Raw genomic sequence first — 5,309 nt, 5'->3', positions numbered from 1 at the left:
TATGTGAAATGTATTTTGATTTTTAGTTTTGAAGTACGGAGCTCACATTACCAGAATTACCTTTTTATTTCTTTCTTATTCATACTTTCCAACATATTTTCAAGTACGAATATTTAATGACTGAAGTTTTAAAATACTCTATAAGTCTTTAACTATGAGGTGGAAGCCAGTAATTGCATTTGCTCTAGAAATTAAGAGTTATTTTAAACAAGAGGCCCAGTGCACGGATTTGTGCATGGGTGGGGTCCCTTGGCCTGGCCAGTGATTGGGCATTGGGCTGGCTAGCCAGAGGGAGGGAACAAGGGAGGTTGGCCAGCCATGGGAGGTTGGCTGTGGGTACGCTCTGACCACCAGGGGCCAGCTCCTGCATTGAGCATCTGCCATTGGTGGTCATTGAGTCATCATAGAGCCTGGTCATAATGGTTACTTAAGCTTTTATATATACTAGAGGCCCAGTGCATGAAATTCAGGGTGCCCCTCAGCCCAGCCTGCAGCCTCTCCTATCTGGGACCCCTCAAGGGATGTCCAGGCAGTCAGACATCCCTCTCACAATCCAGGACTCTTGGCTCCCAACCACTTACCTACATGTTTGCCTGATCTTTTCTAACTGCCTCTGCCTGCCAGCCTGGTCACCCCCTAAACATGCCCCTACCAGCCTGATCCATGCCTAACTGCTCCCCTGCCGGTCCGATTGCCCACAACTGCTTTACTCTGCCGGCCTGATCACCCCCAGCTGCCCTCCTCTGCTGGCCCCAGTAATCCCCAACTGTCCTCCCCTGCTGGCCATCTTGTAGCGGCATCTTTAACGACATAGGAGTGACCATCTTGTTCAAGAGTGTGAAGGTCAATTTGAATATTACCTCTTTATTATATAGTCCAGGTGCACAAAATTGGTGCATGGGAGGGGTGGTCCCTCAGCCGGCCTGCACCCTCTTGCAATCCAGGACCACTGGCTCCAAACCACTGGCCTGCCTGCCTGCCTGATCACCCCTGCCTGCCTAATTGCCCCTAACCACTCTGCCTGCCTAATCACTCCTAATCCCTCTGCATGCCTGCCTGATTGCCCTTAACCACTCTGCCTGCCTAATCACTCCTAATCCCTCTGCATGCCTGCCTGATTGCCCCTAACCACTTGCCTGCCTGAGTGATGACTCCTAATCACTCTGTCTCCCTGCCTGATTGCCCCTAACCACTCCCCTGCCTGCCTGATCACCCCTAACCGCCTCTGCCTCAGACCCTGCCACTGCGGCTTAATCTAGAAGAACGTTCAGAATAATGTCTGGAAGGACATACAGCTATCTGGTCTAGGTAGCATATCATGCTTTTATTAGTATGGATTGTAGTCATTTGGTTATTTGGATACATACTTGTACTGCATCCAGAATGACTTATTACTAGCTATGTTTAACTATATGGCAAGCATGTCAAACTCAAAAGCTAACACAGGCCAAAACAGATTTAAGTTTATGTGGGCCATAAAAAAACCCCAAAAGTTTCAATTTTCATAGAAACAGGCTTATTTCAATAGAGACATGCTGAATAAAAAGCTGAAATAATGAATAATCAACATAATAGAACATTTTAAAAAATATATTTTGATATTTTACAGAGAGAAAGGGGAAAAGATAGAGCTAGAAACACTGATGAGAGAGAAACATTGATCAGCTGCCTCCTGCACACTCCCTACTACTGGATATGTGCCCGCAACCAAGGTACATGTCCTTGACCGGAATCAAACCTGGGACCCTTGATCCACAAGCCAACGCTTTATTCACTGAGCCAAACCAGTTTGGGCTAATAGAACATTTTAATAAAAAAAATATTTTTTTCTTGAATATTAACTTACCAGGCACTGAGTAACTATACAAATTAATAAGCATAATGGAAGTAAACATATTTTTCTTGTTTCCCAAAAGCAAAATATTTCCTGTTGCAAACACCAAATAGTACAAGACTAACATGGCCCTAACCAGTTTGGCTTAGTGGATAGGGTGTTGGCCTGCGGACTGAAGGATCCCAAGTTCAATTCCAGTCAAGGGCATATACCTTGGTTGTGGGCACATAGGGAGTGTGCAGGAGGCGCTGATTGATGTTTCTCTCCCATCGATTTTCTAACTTTATCCCTTTCCCTTCCTCTCTGTAAAAAAAAAAAAAATCAATAAAATACATTAAAAAAAAGAAAAGAAAAGACTATTGACACGGCAATCAACTGCTGAAATATTCCCTGCTAGTATTAGTGGAGAGAAATTGTGTGCCTGCCCGTAAGGCAGTAAGGGAAATGAATGCAACACGATTATAGTAATCAGTCATTAGCAAACATTGTAGTTCGTTATATTGTAAAAATTAAGTTATAAAATTTTTATTAAAACATTTCTTACATACCATTATATTGGCGGGGCTGCAAAAATTTGTTGTGGGCCATATACAGCCGTTAGGCCGGGAGTTTGACATGCTTGCTATATAGATAACTGATGGTGTTTTAACAAATAATCTACCTAAATATGAAGGTTTGTTTATTGTAAATCAAGAGTACTAGAGCCCTGACTGGTTTGGTTCAGTGGATAGAGCGTCAGCCTGCAGACTCGGGGGTCCCAGGTTCAATTCCAGTCAAGGGCATGTACCTTGGTTATGGGCACATCCCCAGTAGAGGGTGTGCAGGAGGCAGCTGATTGATGTTTCTCTCTCATTGATGTTTCTAATTCCCTCTCCCTTTCTGTAAAAAATCAATTATATATATGTATATATATATATATATATATATATATATATATATATATATATATATAATTTAGTTTGAGGTTGAGAGCCTTTCCATTTCCTTACCTGTTGAGAACTTCTATTAGATTCTTCATTTTATCTCTAAATCTTTAGAATAGGCATGAAGAGCTAATATTCCTTCCTGGGATTCTATATTTGTAGAGGCAAGTCCTGTATCAGGGCAGAATAATTAATGTATAGGACTCATGCCCTCCCCTTAAGTGAATAGAAACTTCATTTAACTGTTGGATTATAAAGATTGATTTTAAGGAGCAAGTTTTGTTTTATCTTTGTGGGGCAGAGAGGACATTTTGTAGAGAAAAGTTCTATGTAGCAAAATGAAAATTCTGTGATTAATCATAGTTCATCTTGAAAACAAATTTGCCAAGTATATAATTAAATATATATTAAAATGTCACCAGTATTAATTTGCATAGTTTATATGAAGTCTTGGAGTACTGAGAAAAAGGTTGCTACTTTTCAATTATTTTTTATTGTCAATATAGACATCACTTATAAGCATTCTGTGTGAAGAATGTTTAAATAGCACTACAGAAATGAATAAGGTATTGTCATAATTCTTAGAGAATTATCATGTCTCTAAAATTGAGAACCCTAGCCATTACAGTTAATCAGTCACTATTGTAAAATATAAATATTAAAGCCTATTCATTTCATTAAAACGAAAAGTAAATTGTTCATGTTAAATTTACTAAGTGCTAAGATTCTAATGATAACCTCACGAGGCAAATTTCAGAGTCTTAACTATCCAGCTTTCTAAATTGGGCTTTACATGATAGAGTGAATGGTAGAGCAATAGATTACAAATAGGACAATACTGTAAGACTAATTCTGAACTTGATAGAAAGATTACAAGGTATTTTACAGGCATCTATCTATACATTTTCTTTCTTTTTAAAAAAAAAAATTGATATTTTACAGAGAGGAAGGGAGAGGAATAGAGAAATTGAAACATCGATGAGAGATAAACATCGATCAGCTGCCTCCTGCACACTCCCTACTGGGTATGTGTCCGTAACCAAGGCACATGCCCTTGACCTGAATCAAATTCGGGACCCTTGAGTCTGCAGGCTGATGCTCTATCCACTGAGCCAAATTGATTAGGGTTCTATACATTTTCTTAATATGTTGGTGAGTCTCTTATAGTCTTGGATTCTTACTTTGATTCAACAAATTTATCTGTTTTTGCAATAAAAATTTTTTGACATCTTTCTCCTTTGAAGGTTCATGATTTACTCAGCAAAAAAAGGACTGTGGAAAATAGGAGAATATTCTGGAGAATACTTTTACATGCTTACCCTATCCCCTTCTGAGGGCAAATGCCATTCTTAGAGTCCCAGGCTTAGCAAAGCAACTCTAGCTTTATGGTTAAGCTCACATGGCCAATTTTTAAGTGCTTAATCTTGTCATACTGACTCCAGGTGATTATCTCTGACTGAAACATAGCCAATTTATAGAATAGTTATTAGTTCATTAGTTGTCTTGGCATAAAAACCTTGAATGATAATGCCTAGACCAATCATAGCTTTATAGGAAGTCATACAAACAGTGTGAGATAAAAGTGTGTGTTAGTAGTGAAAGGAGAATAAAAAATACACAGTGAGGCAGACATTGAATTGTTGGAGATAGGATAATATTTGCAACAATAGGTTAATAATATTTGAAGGGCTCAATGAACTTCTGCTTCTGAGGAAGGGGTAATGTTAATGCCTAAACTCAATAGAGTTGTATTAGATCCTGAATGTAGCCCAAACTATATTCTAGACATGAGACCTAGCTATGTTGCAATTCCTGATCATTGCCAGATAACCAGCTTGAGGTCCCAGGGTTCCTTGTTTCTCTAAGTATCATTATACTTTCCAAATTTTTCCTCCACCTATTTAAAAATAATAATAAATAAAGATATAATTTACATAAAGTCACAAATCAAATACAAAAACTGCTCCAAAATAGTTGTTTCCTCTGCCCTCCTTTGTTCTATTGTCATAAAAAATATATATACATTATAAGCCCAGCTGCATGGTTTTGTAAATAGTTGTATTTGAAATCACACAGGAGAAGCAAAGATTTATAAACAAAAATACATTTATGCAGCATTTAATTTTTTTCTTTATTAGTACTCTTTAATTCTTCATGTGAATTCTAATTACTAGTTCCCTAAAGGCTGTCAGACTGAATTTGTTTGTTAGGAAGAGGAAGGGAAGAAGAGGAGGACAAAACAGCAGAGCAGGAAAGATAGCTAGAGATTTTGCCGTATAGATAACTGAAGACGATATCTCTCACTCAGCTAATCCATATATATAAAAGCCTAAGTGACCATTAAGACCAGGTGACTAGACAACCAGACGACTGGCAGGTAGCTATGATGCACACTGACCAGCAGGGGGCAGACACTCAATGCAGGAGCTGCACCCTGGTGGTCAGTGCACTCCCACAGTCAACCTCCTGCAGTCTGCCAACCTCCTGCCATCCCTCCCCCTGGCTGTCCAACCTCCCATGGTCTCCTCATCTCCCCCCCCCCCCGCCCTGAT

This window comes from Pipistrellus kuhlii, unplaced genomic scaffold (assembly GCF_014108245.1).
Source record: "Pipistrellus kuhlii isolate mPipKuh1 unplaced genomic scaffold, mPipKuh1.p scaffold_m20_p_2, whole genome shotgun sequence".
Classification (NCBI taxonomy): domain Eukaryota; kingdom Metazoa; phylum Chordata; class Mammalia; order Chiroptera; family Vespertilionidae; genus Pipistrellus; species Pipistrellus kuhlii.
Note: the sequence above shows the minus strand (reverse complement) of the source record.